Below are 13293 nucleotides of genomic sequence, written 5' to 3'. Positions count from 1 at the left end.
AGGCGGATCACCTGAGGTCAGGAGTTCGAGACCAGCCTGGCCAACATGATGAAACCCCATCTCTATTAACAATACAAAAATTAGCTGGGCATGGTGGTGCACACCTGTAATCCCAGCTACACAGGAGTCTGAGGCAGGAGAATCACTTGAACCCGGGAGGCAGAGGTTGCAGTGAGCTGAGATGTCCCACTGCACTCCAGCCTGGGCGATAAAGCGAGACTCAGTCTCAAAAAAAAAAAAAAGAAAAGAAAAAGAACAATCATTATCTCACAGTTTCTGTAGGCCAGGAATTTAAGTTGAGCTCAGCCTTGGGCTCAGCCCAGTGGCTGTTGGTCAGGGTCTCACTTGGTTTCTGTCAGGTGGCGTCTAGAGTGGGGAGGAGCTGGGGCACCTGGAGGTTTGCCCAGCTTCTCTCGCTCTTTGCGTAGTCTCAGGCCTTCTTTTCTCTCTCTGCAGGCTTGTTTGAGCCTTCCCACAGCAAGGCAGTCTCAGAGCAATCACAGTGTCTACACGGTGGTGCAGGGCTCTAGTAGGAGTGTCCTGGTGAAGGAGGCAGAAGCTGCTTCACACTCAGTGACCTGTCCCTGAAAGTGCCGTAGTGTCACCTCAGCCATTACTCCCCAGCCTTCTCAGATTCAAGTGCTGGGACAGAGACGCCACTTCTCTCCATGGGACTGGTGTCAGCATCACTTTGTAAGAAGAGGGTGTAGGATGGGAGACATTGCTGCAGATGTCTTTGGAAATACCATCTGCTACAGTTGTGAGAGTTAGATGAGTAAACACAGGAAATGCCTAGAACAATGCCTAGGCATCATATATAAATGGTAGCTAGATAAAGCCAAGGGTGATTTTGACCATATGCAACTTATTCGTGATGTGCTGACCTTAGGATGTGACTGCCACTGTGGAAGCCAATCCACTGAATAGCAGCATTTCCCATTTGGGTATTGAGGGATCTATAGGAGTTCACCAAACTGAGGCAAGTGGAAAGGCATTCTACACAGAAGAAATTAACTTTGCAAAAGTGTTGAGCTGGAGAAGGGAGTCCCTGGAGCAGGGACTTAGCTCCAGGTGGCAGGGCTGCCCTGAGGTGAGGAGGGAAGGAAATGACTGGAAAGTGAGTTGTGGGCAGGTTGAAAAAAGTTTTGCGTGTAGGGTTTGTACTTAATCCTGTAGGTTCCAGGATGTCCTTCTGTTTCTCAGGCAGCAATATGAGAGGCTTGAGTACCATCATGAGGAAGCCATTTCTGAGGGCAAATCAACAGGATCTGGGGAGATACTGGACTTGGGGGTGTAGGGAGAGGTCAGGACTGATGGGGCTCACACCCAGGTGTTTGGCGCGGGTCATTTACATCAGTTTTGAATGTGATACACATACCTACCCTGGCTTGCTTTCCCTCCTCTTCCAGTACATTAGAAACTTCATGATTGTTCTCTGCTCAGATTGGCTCTTTGGTAGGGGAGGGTGGAAGTGTAACTCCCTTGGCAGAGGGGTCTGGAGGAGCCTAGCAGGGCCGGTGGCCTCCTCTGCCCCCAGCCCTGTCTGTGGAGAGCGGCTCCTGCTCTCTCACCCTCTCCTCTCCCAGCACCCCTCCCCACTCTGATCACAGCCTCAGAGTCCAAATGGAACAGGCCAGACTGTTCAGGTGGCTGTTGCCACGTCTCCCTGAGCCCCTGCTCTGGAGCCCCGAGCACCAGCCTGGAGCCCTGGCCCAGCCAAAGGCTTCACCCCTGGAGCAGGTGACTCTGAGCGAGGCCATGGCCCGGGTCCCTGTTTCCAGGATGTTTGTGTCCCTGTGGACCTGTCTTTGTATGGCTCCATGTACTTCTGGGAGCCTGTATGCTTGCGCCAGTGTGCCCACTCGTGTCACCTGTGTCTGTCCGTGAATATGTGCCCTATGTCTTTTTGGATGTCTCTGTGTGTTCGCATGTGTTTGCACAAGTATGAGGTGGGCCTCTTAGGCTCTCTCAGGGCCCCCATGGTATCTTGTCATAAATGGCAGGCAGGTTAGGGTGCTCTGAAAGGGGCTAAGTGCGAGGAGGGGCCGAGCCAGGGTATAGCCCTTGCCCCTAGGGGCCTGTGGTCTGAGGGAAGATCCAGACCTCACCAATGTGGCAAACTCAGCAGAAATACAAGTTCCCAGATTTGAGAAACCTCTTTGGGACCCCTCATGCTGCACTTGGCCTCGGTATTGGGGACCCAGGGTCAGATCAGACCCTGCCCCTACCTTCCAGAGCCAGCCCAGGCAGTCAGCTATGCAGTTGGACACTAGCGTGGCTGCTGAATGGATGGCTGTACAGGGCACATGAAAACAGGTGAAGGCATGCCCAGGCCTGCTGGAGAGTCAGGGAGGGCTTCCTACAGGAGGAGTTTGAGTGGTACTACAGAGCTGTTTGGGAGATGAGAGGAAGGAGATGGAGAACAGAGCTGGGCTTGGCGTCAGATGGCACTGGCGGGTTTGAAGAAAAGGGAGATGGGGAGGGTGATTCTCATCTTCCAGGCCTGGAGGTTGGAGGGAATGAAGGTGCCTTGAAATGCGTGGAAAGGAAGAGGAGTTCCCATTTGGCCACTGTGGGTGTGAGCTTCCTGTGGGATGTCCAGGTGCAGATGACCAGAGGGTTGCAGGATACTTGAGTCTTGAACTTGGTCCAGCCAGAGATGGGTGGTTGAAACCGTGGGGTGGATGATACTGCCAAGAAGGATGTGATGGGCAAGGGAGGGAAAGGGGGCTTAGGATTGAGAGCAGCAGCATTCAGGCCTGGGCAGAGAGGATCCAGTGAAGGGGCTGGTGAGGTGGGGCCAGAAAGGGGGACAAACAACCGGGCAATCAGTGGCTGAGGATGGAGAAGTGCCCCATGGATTTACCCACACAGAAGCCATTGTTGAACTTGGTGGCAGCAGAGGGTAATGGGTTTTGCAGTGGGTGGGACGAAGTGGAGATACGGGTGCAGACAACTCTCAGAAGTTTGGATGAGAAGGGAGGAGAGAAAGGGAGGAGAGCTGGGAAGGGGTGCAGGGGATGAACTGCGTGAGCCCCAGGCCTGCTCACTGCTGATTGGAAGGAGCCAGAAGAGGAGAGAGGAGAGGCCAGAGGGAGGAGGGAGGGTGAAGTGGTCATCTGTAGACACCCGCCTAGTCCTCTGCCAGGGGCAGGGAGGGTGCCTGGAGGGGGTGGTGCTTTCTGGAGGAATGGCTGTGGAGGGCTGAGGGTGAAGGAGGTGCAGTGCTGGGCAGGTAGCCTTCAGTCCTGCCCTGACCTCTGCCAGTCTTCACATCTGCAGGGTAGGGTGGTAGCAGCCACCCTGGGGTGTGGGGAGGATCCCAGGAGGCAGAAGCCCCACTAGCTCAGAGCATCCTCGTAAACCAGGTTCAGGTCAGGAGTTGAAGCTCAGGGCTGGGCGGGGTTGGCCTCTGGTGGTTTTTGCATCTTCAGTGCTCACCAAAGCTGTTTCGTAGACACTGCAAACAAGAAAGGCCTGGGAAGGTCAGGACGTGGATGGCCTGCTTCCAAAGAGGCCACACCCAACCCCTTCTCTGGGCCCAGCTCTCAATTACAGGGAAGTTCTTCCTTTGGGTCTAGCCTAACTCTTTCCTGCTGTGTGTTCCCTTCTGGTGAACTTGTTCAACCCTGCTCCATGGAGCCAAGCCTATCAGCTGGCCACTTGGAGTGGCGGTCAGTATTTTTACAACTTGTTTTCATGAAGATGATTTGAAGTCTCCTTGCATTCCCAGAATGTCAGACCCGCCCTGATTCACAAGGATTGACCAAAACAGGGTCTGAGCCAACCAGAGGAATTTGAAGACTTAGTCATCCCCCTTGGATCATCTGCACATTCTTCTCCTTTCCTTCCAGTTAAAAAAAAAAAAAAAGGAAAAGAAGAAGAAAGAAGGAAAGTTAGCCTAGATGACCAGATGTCCAGGAAGGGACAGTGGCATTTGGGGGTATAAACCGGCTCACATGATGATGGCTGTGGACAAAGTGGTGGGACCTGAGGGGAGGGGTCAGTGCTTGGCTTTGCACCTGGCAGACGTCAATTCAAGTGCATGTTCTGCTGCTTGCAAGATGGGGATCTTTCACAGGAAAGATCTGAGCTTCAGTTTCCTCATCTCTGAAATGGAAACATTGATGGCACCCACCTGAGACACCTGAAGCAGACCTAGAAGCAGACCCTGAGACAAGGATTCGTGTGACAGTGATTCATTAGGAAGCTTCCCTGCTAAGGGAAACCTGCTAAGGGAATAGGAAATGTAGAAGCAGAAAGAGAAGGAGGAGAAGCAAGAGGCTATTTCCAGCCAAGCTCCATAGAAGGAACTTTGGCTTTGTCTTCCAGAGGGACACTGTAGGTCATACCCTAGGGCTGACCCTCCAGGGGCAAAGATGCTGGAGAATTCATACCTCTCCCTCCTGAGTCAACAGACTATATGAGATAAAGCGTGTAAGGTGCTGATTGCCCAGGACCTGGCACCAGCAAGTGACAGCTGTGAGAAAGGGGTGTGCAGAAGGGGGAATCCCAGGCTGTGTGGTCAGCAAGGGGTAGTGCCTTCTGAGAGCCCCACTGTGCTCCACTGCTTCTCTAGCCCCAGGTCTTTCTCTGTCAGCTTCTAGAGGCAAAATCCCACAGAGCTCCCGCCCCCATTGTTCTCCCAGATGACTTGGCTTTGGGCAATCTCTCCAACCAGTCCAGGTCCCTCCCAGCCCTAGAGGCCCTGGTAACCTGCTGTAGTTCTCCCTCCCAGCCCACCCACCCAGCCCGGAGGGCATCAGTGACGAGTAGGAGGTGGGACAAGGCTTAAGGGCAGAGGTTAGTTCAAGGCCATGGAGGCACCACATGCCCATAGAGGACATCAAAGCCACTGTGGCCCATCCCCACCTGAGTTGAATTTGGCTTTTCTTCCTAGCCCACCCACTCTGTGTTTCCATAGAAGGTGCTCAGGGATCACTTGGGGGAACTTGCGTTGGTCAACACATTCCAGGAACAAATAAACAGGTTGCCCTTCCTGGCTGTACTGACTAAATCCTAAGACTCTGACTATGTGACTCTCACTTTCACTGGTGATGTCAGCCTGGGTTAGCTCTCATGGGATCCACCCTTAACTCTCTCCTGTCCCCTGTGACATCACAAGAGATGTTACCCATGATCTGGCCTCCCCACTCAGGCCTCTGGGAGTCAACCCCCCCTCCACCAGCCCCCCACAACAGACCATGACAGGCCTGGGTGCTAGTCCACACTCTGTCACCTGCTGTGTGACCTTGGCCAAGTCACCTCCTGTCTCTGAGCCTCAGTGCCCTATGTTTGTAACCCATTTTGTATGTGCTCAACTAAAATCAGGAGATTGTAACGTGGTGTTAATCCCTGCTCGACGCAGTGGACGCCCAGAAAGGTGAAGTGATTTGCCGGTGATCACACAGCAAAAGAGCAGAGAGGGCCAGGACCTGCTCCCAGCCCCACGGCCGGTTAAGTGAGCATCTTACTCTTTATCAGCTCTGCCCTGGCCCACTAACCCCTCATTGGTTCAGAACCTGAATTAAGCCCCCAGTGGTCAGGATGAACTGAGCCAGGCACCGAAGTGGTCAGTCACTGCTGCAAACTCATTAACTCATCTGATACCCATGTATTGAGTACCTATTGTATAAGGGATTCTGTGCTCAGATAAGTACAGTTTTACTTTCACCAGGTTTAACGTACAATCCACTGCAAAGGCCTGGGGCACCTGCAGGCGCCAAGAGAGAGGGTGCCCTTAAGGTGGTGGTCCCAGAGGAGAAAGTGGTCTAAAAATTCCAGAGCCCCCTCACTGTCCAGGAGGCAGGCAGGGAGTGGCTAGGTTGGGGAGGTGAATGTCAGGAAAACAAGTTTGTTCACTCCTGGGTATTACTGCTGCCTGTGGTGGGTCCAGCACTGTGCCAGGCTGGGGGTGAGGCCGGGAGACAACTTTGATCCACCATCAAGGCCTCCACCCCTTACGCGTCCTGCCGCCTTTGTTCACATGATGCGCTTGGTGTGTTTGTCTACACCTTTAGCTCATGGGCTCCTCCAGCAGGGGCTGCGTCTGTCTGCTGGGCACACAGGAGAGCTCAGGAAATGTGCATTGGTGACTAAATTTTTGGTGTCTAGACTGGCTTGGTAGTAAGAGTATGAATTCAAGAGACCCTAAACCCTCTCGAGCTCTGTTTACCATCTATAAAAAATATCTACTGCAGCCGGACATGGTGGCTCATGCCTGTAATCCTAGCACTTTGGGAGGCCAAGGTGGGCAGATCACTTAAGCTCAGGAGTTCAAGACCAGCCTGGGCAACATGGCAAAACCCCGTCTCTACAAAAAAAATACAAAAATTTGCCGGGTATGGTAGCACATACCTATAGTCCTAGAGACTCAGGAGGCTGAGGCGGGAGGATTGTTTGAGCCTGGGAGGTGGAGGTGGCAATGAGCCGTGATCGCGCCACTGCACTCCAGCCTGAATAACAGAGCGAGACTCCGTCACAAAAAAAAAAAAAAAAAAAAAAAGAAAGAAAAGAAAAAAAAGAAAAATAGTCTGCAGCGGGAGGCTAAGAGGCGTCAGATAGCATACATAGAAACCTTGGCCTCGTACAGAGAGTATGTCCAGCCCTTGTAAATGTTGGGCAGTATTGCAATAGATAGGCCCTCGGCACTGTGCCAGGCTGAGCAGGAAACATGAGGGAGATGGGGTCTGGCCCCTGTTACAGCCACTGCACACTGTACAGTTTACACAGTCCTGTCACGTCCTGCTCACTGGTTCTCCCTGTCATCCCAAGAGGGGATCTGGGCAGGTCCCAGTGTCCCCATATGACATAGGAAGATGTTGACCTGCCTTCTAGTGGCCAAGCCAGGAAGAAAAGCCAGGTCTCCTGGCTCTCAGTCTCCTGCTCACTCCTCTGCTCCCCCACCTCCCCAGCTTGCTTTCTGCTCTCTAGAAGCTCTTTGTGAAAGATGCTAGGAAGAGCAGTGGGCAAGGAATGTGGAGATTTGCCAGCCCAGGTGTCAGGGGCTGAGGAAAATAGCTGTGGGCTACAGGTCACCATGACCACTGCCCAGCTGGATGGCGGGGGGCTTCTAGCCTGGCACAGCAGAGGCTGCTGGGCCCTCCCAGCCTAGCCGGCTCCCTTTCCAGGGGGATGGTGTAACAAGAACTGGGGATGGAAGACCCGGGGCACCCTGGCTCCCCTGCAAGGTGCTGTTGGAGCTGAAGGGACTTTAAGGAGTACAGGGTCTGTGGAAGAGGCCAGTCAAGTTGAGGTCACTGCCCCTGAGGAAATTTGAGTGCTTACTGCCCTGGAAATACAGCCCCATGCACAAGGCATAAGCATAAGGACCTTCCATGTGGAAAGCACTTGTAAAAGGCAAACTGGGGAAGGCAGGGCTGGCTGACAGACAAGCAGTTGCTCACAGATGTGAAGTCACCAGCACAGGGGGTCTAGGCCCCACAACATGAGAGGTGGTGGGTGGGGAGTGGACAGGCCTCTCCTAAATTTGGAGCACTGAGAGCAAAAATACAAATAGAGATCCATGTATCTTTGTCAGATATTCGAAGATTGTAAAGCAAGCCAGGAGACTGTTAAATAAAATAGATTTGATTTTCCCTCCTTCCCTCCTTGACAAATATACCTTCACAATGTACATTGAAATATGTACATTGTGTACATATTTACATTGTGTAAAGTTTAGTTTTATTTGACTGCGAGTGATAAAATATCAAGAATGTCTGAATTTATTGCACATCTCCGAGTATATTGTTAAGCTGATGATGTTCAGATATAAATAATAAGACTTAACAATTCTTTTTTTTCTTTTTTTGAGACAGAGTCTGACTCTGTCACCCAGGCTGGAGTGCAGTGTGGCACGATCTCAGCTCACTGCAACCTCTGCTTCTCAGGTTCAAGTGATTCTCCTTCCTCAGCCTCCTGAGTAGCTAGGATTATATTGAATATATATTCAAATTATATATATATATATATAAAATTAAATTCAGACATATATATAGTGTGTGTGTGTGTGTGTGTGTGTGTGTGACAGAGTGACAGCTCTGTCACTCAGGCTGAAGTGCAGTGGGCGTAATCTTGGCTCACTGCAACCTCTGCCTTCCAGGTTCAAGCGACTCTCCTGGCTCAGCCTCCCAAGTAGCTGAGACTACAGGCACGTGCCATCACACCCGGCTAATTTTTTGTATTTTTAGTAGAGACGGGGTTTCATCATGTTAGCCAGAATGGTCTCGAGCTCCTGACCTTGTGATCTGCCCGCCTCGGTCTCCCAAAGTGCTGGGATTACAGACGTGAGCCACCATGTCCAGCCTATATATATATATTTTGTTGTTGTTGTTGTTGTTGAGATGGAGTCTCACTCTGTTGCCCAGGCTGGAGTGCAGTGGCATGATGGTAGTGCACTGCAACCTCTGCCTGCCTGATTCAAGCGATTCTCCTGCCTCAGCCTCCTGAATAGCTGGGATTACAGGCGCATGCCACCATGCCCAGCTATTTTTTTTATGTTTAGTAGAGACGGGATTTCACCATGTTGGCCAGGCTGGTCTCGAACTCCCGACCTCAGGTGATCTGCCTGCCAAGGCCCTCAAAGTGCTGGGATTACAAGCGTGAGCCACCGCATCTGGCCATCAAATTTTATGTACTTTAAATACAATCACATTTTACTTTTAGTCTTTTAGATTATTGCCATCAACAGAACACAAGTGATGAAAATCTTGATTATAACAATATAATTAGTGATCTTGCTAAAGTAAAGATTTTATGGAATAACTAAAAATGAACTGTGGCCACATGCAGTGGCTTACACCTGTAATCTCAGCACTGAGGCTGAGGCAGGCAGATCACTTGAGGTCAGGAGTTCGAGACCAGCCTGGCCAACATGGTGAAAGCCCATCTCTTCTAAAAATAGAAAAATAGTTGGGCGTGGTGGCACATGCCTGTAATCCCAGCCACTTGGGAGGCTGAGGCAGGAAAATAACTTGAACCTGGGAGGCGGAGGTTGCAGTGAATCAAGATCTTACCACTGCACTCCAGCCTTCCAGCCTGGGTGACAGAGCGAGACTCTGTCTCAAAAAAAAAAAATAGTAAACGAATGTAAATATAAACATAGGAAAATTTATTGCATGTTTTCAAGAGTGTTTTTATTCCATAAAATCATCTATTAAAATTAAAGCTATACCCATCACAATTAATGAAGATCAGATTTTTAAATAAAATCTTTAAACAGACTTGAAATATTAATTAAATTTTTGAAAATTTTATAGAAATGAAACTATTCACAGTTCTAGTATTCAATGTCCATCTAGTTGCAAATTTAAAGAATTAATACCAGACTTCATGTTACATTAATGTGAGTAATGTGAGTTGCAGAATGTTGTAAGATGTTCCTCAGCCACCATGTGCATTTTTGTGAATATCACACTAATTCATGAGTACTTTTAGAACCACAAATTGGAGCAGGAAGAAATGCCAAAATAAAGGATGCACAGCGAGACCGGAATAGAGATGCTTGCTTATGCAAGAAACTGGTGCTCGCTGCTGTCTGGGAGGAAGGCTTTGACAAGCTAACTTGTCTCCCTCTTATATATTTTTGCCACTTAGGCCCCCCCTGCTGCACTCCTCCCCCAAGCAGCATCCATCTCCCTCCTCAGCAGCAACACGACCCATAGACCTTCACAGCATCTTAACAGAATCATCTTTTGTTCTTCAAGTTCGAGAAATGGAGAGGCCTGGTGTGGTAGCATGCCTGTAGTCCCAGCTACTCGGGAGGCTGAGGTGGGAGGGTTGCTTGAGTCCGGGAGTTCAAGCCTGTAGTCTGCCATGATTTGCCTGAGAATAGCCACTGCACTCCAGCCTGGGCAGCATAGTGAGACCCAGTCCACAACGCATGCCTTAAAAAAATAAAAAAATAAAAAACAGAGAAGAGTTTAACTAGGGCCTTAGAGGTGTTAGGAGCGAATGTTTAGGATTACAGGTCACATGAGTATAACGTGACAGAGGCTCCTGTGTACTCTTAATGAATTGATTTGTGAGTGTGTGTGTGTGTGTGTGTGTGTGTGTGTGATGTGTGGGGGCCCCTTTTCCCTGTCTAAGGGTGTTCGGGGGGTGGGTCTTCTTGCCAATAAAGAGTTCTCTATCATACAATGAACAATAGACAAATGATAGATCTTACACTGTAGCTAGAGTTTTATATCTAGGTATCTTAATTTACTCGTTCATTTCACTCATGTGCATTTGTTCATTCATTTAAAACCCTATATTTGCAAGGTGCAGTGCTCATACCTGTAATCCCAGCACTGTGGGAGGCCAAGGCGGGTGGATCATCTGAGGTCAGAAATTCAAGACCAGCCTGGCCAACATGGTGAAACCTCGTCTCTACTAAAAATACAAAAATTAGCTGGGCGGGGTGTGTGTCTGTAATCGCAGCTACTCGGGAGGCTGAGGCAAGAGAATCACTTGAACCCGAGAGGTGGAGGTTGCAGCAAGCCAAGATTACACCACTACATTATAACCTGGGCAACAAGAGCGAAACTCCGTCTCAAAAATAAAATAAAACCCTATATTCACTTGCTCCAACCCTTCATTTCATGTGGACTACCAGGTTATAGCAGTCTTTTAGTGCAGTCCATGATCCTATGAATGAGGATCAGAGAGGGTACTGATGTACCTAAGGCATACAGCCAGTCCACAGCAGAAAAGTCCTCAGGCCAGGCAGCAAAAAGTGGAGGGTGAGTCCCAAGTTTGAATGTCAGGTAAAATCTGAGTAGATGTTGCTGTGTCCCAATCAGCTTCCCCTCCTTCACCAGCTTCCACTACTAAGCCATCTGCTCCAGGGCACTGGGGGATCCTGCAGGGGTTTTCTGCTTGAAGAGCCACTTCCTGTTTGGGGCTGAGCACTTCCTTCAGGTGACTCACAGGCTACCATTGGCCCCGTGCTGGGAAGGCAAGGTGGGGGTGGAGCCAGACCCGGGCGTGTCACCCTCTACCTGAGACCCCAGCTGGGTGACCTGACACAGGGCAGTGGGCACAGGCTGGAGGTAGGAGGAGGGGAATGGCAGGAGGATGTGAGACCATTCTGCCTCACCCAGCCTGGTGGGCGGGATGGAGAGAGGGCAGAGTGGGGATGGGGGTGGCCTCCGCGTCCAGCCAACCCCACAGGTAGTTTCCAGGGCAGCCGTGGGCCCAGGTAAGGCTGACAGCGGAGCTGACAGCCCTGGGGAGACTCTGCGGTACTTTCCTTCCTGACAGGCAGTAAGGTGTGGTGGAAGGAGCACTGGGATGGAGTCATGGACTTGTATTTCTCACACCAACTTTCTGGTGGTCATTTCAGTTTTCTGCCCCTCTCTGGACCTCAATATCCATGTCTGTCTGATGGGGGGAGGGGCTTGATGGCTGTGACATGTTGTGCAGCTTGTAGGTTTGAGCTTGAATTCTGGCTCTGCCGCCTTGCTGAGTGTGTTCACTTCTCAGAACCTCCATTTCAAAATCTGAAATAAGGGAGGGGCTTGATGGCTGTGACATTTTGTGCAGCTTGTAGGTTTGAGCTTGAATTCTGGCTCTGCCGCCTTGCTGAGTGTGTTCACTTCTCAGAACCTCCATTTCAAAATCTGAAATAATAGTCACTTTAAGTGTTTTACATATGGTAACTAATTTAATCCCCACATTGACCCTATGGGGTAGGTTTTATTAGTAGTAGTATTTTATACCTAAGGAGATTGAGGCACAGAAAGGTTAAGTAATTTGCCCAAGGTCACACAGTAAGAGCCAAGATTCTAACTTGGGTAGTTCGACTCCAGGTCCCATGCTCTTGACTCATTCTGGCCTTGCTACTCAAATTGTGGTCCAGGGACCTGCAGCATCAGCATCACCTGGGAGCTTATCAGAAATGCAGAATCTCAGGCCCCAGCCTAGACTTAACTGAGTCAGACCACATTTTAACAAGTTCCCTAGGTTTCCAAGGTCCAAGGCCCCAGGAAATATAAAGAGACCATGGCTTCTCAAACATTAAAGTTTAGAGGAGAAGCCACTGGTCTATTTATATTTCCTCTGCCACTTAGGCCTTAGGATCATTGTAGGGGGTAGAGGAAATAAGTATGTTTAATAAACTGTAAAGTGCTGTACATTCAGGGCACTGTGAGGAACCTGGAGGTGCAGAGGGGCAGGCCTGGGAGTGTCTCAAGTGCTGATCTCTCTGTGGCTGTCATTTCCGAGCTGTCTCTGAGTCCAGCTCTGTCCACCTCTGGTTCACACACAGAGGTGTGTGTTTGGTTATGTGTTTCTTGCTGGTGTGTGGCTCTAGAATCCAGTTGGGTTGGGGAGGGTTGTTATATTGGCACCAGGAGGCTCAGGTCCCAGCCCTGGCTCTGCCTCTATGTGATGTAGGTAGGCCTCCGTCCTTGCAGCCTCAGTGTCCCTAGTAGACAAGGTGTCACCATCCTCTGAAGCCTGCAGTGCTGGTCTGCAGTCTCCTCCTCACCTCTCCTGGCCCCTCTGCTTCCCGTGGCCTGTCGGTACCATCTCTTTTCCCAATTCCTGGGTGGGGGGTTGCCCTGCTGGCTGCAGGAGCTGGCGAGGGGGAGGTGGTGAGTGAGTCAGAGCTCAGGCATGTAATTGTGGTGCCCCAGATCCCACCTCCGGGCTACCGTCCTTCCCTTAGCGGCTGCTTTAGAAGAACAAGCTGGTTTGGCAGCTACCTCAGAGAAGCAGGACCCTGGGCAGCGTGAAAGGGCCTCTGCCCCCAGGGTGGCTGGGCTTTGGATCCTGGGTCCGTGGGTCCTGGAGGGGCAGGAGTGGTTCAGGAAACAGGTTATCTGGGTCTGGGCCTGGGGCTGGTTTGTGGGCAGCATGCGTGGAGGTGGATTGCATGTGCTGGGTTTCATGGCTGGGTGTTAGATCACGTATGTCCTGTCAGCCCATCCACCAGCTTTGTGGCTTCCCCAGGGCAGGGACTCGGTGTCACCCATCACTGGGCCCCACACCCAGCACAGGGAGGGAACAGGATGGGTGCTCACTAAGGGTCAAGTGGGACAATAGAAGGCAGGATGGACTGATGAATGAACTCACTGGATTTATCCCCTTGTCCTCTCAGCTCTCCCAGTGAAGTGATATCACTGCCTCTGTGGACAAGACACCTCCAGGAGCCCAGCTCACAGCCACCGGTACCTTCTTCCAGGTAAAGAGAAAAGGAGGGAGGAAGAAAGGAGTTCAAGACAGGCTGCAGAGGGCAGCTGACTGGGTTCTTACACAATGTCCACCTCCCCCATGGGGTAGTTTATGAAAAAGGCATAAATGGGATTA

The 13293-nt window shown here is 50.7% G+C and overlaps 1 protein-coding gene across 40 annotated transcripts in view; it reads left to right on the top strand.

Moving 5' to 3' along the window:
• Positions 1–13293, top strand: part of GDPD5 (glycerophosphodiester phosphodiesterase domain containing 5) — a 91822-nt gene that overhangs the window by 22750 nt on the left and 55779 nt on the right. For 32 of the 40 annotated variants that reach the window (XR_010147615.1, XR_010147614.1, XM_063784318.1 and 29 more), the window contains one exon: positions 13085–13168. The gene's annotated coding sequence lies outside the window, so the exon portion shown is untranslated. Of the gene's footprint in view, positions 1–10887; positions 11034–13084; positions 13169–13293 lie in introns of those variants that run through there. The other 8 variants (XM_063784327.1, XM_063784324.1, XM_063784316.1 and 5 more) reach the window with 7 other exon arrangements.

This window comes from Pan troglodytes, chromosome 9, assembly GCF_028858775.2.
Source record: "Pan troglodytes isolate AG18354 chromosome 9, NHGRI_mPanTro3-v2.0_pri, whole genome shotgun sequence".
Classification (NCBI taxonomy): Eukaryota; Metazoa; Chordata; class Mammalia; order Primates; family Hominidae; genus Pan; species Pan troglodytes.
Note: the sequence above shows the minus strand (reverse complement) of the source record. Positions and strands in the feature narration are given on the sequence as shown.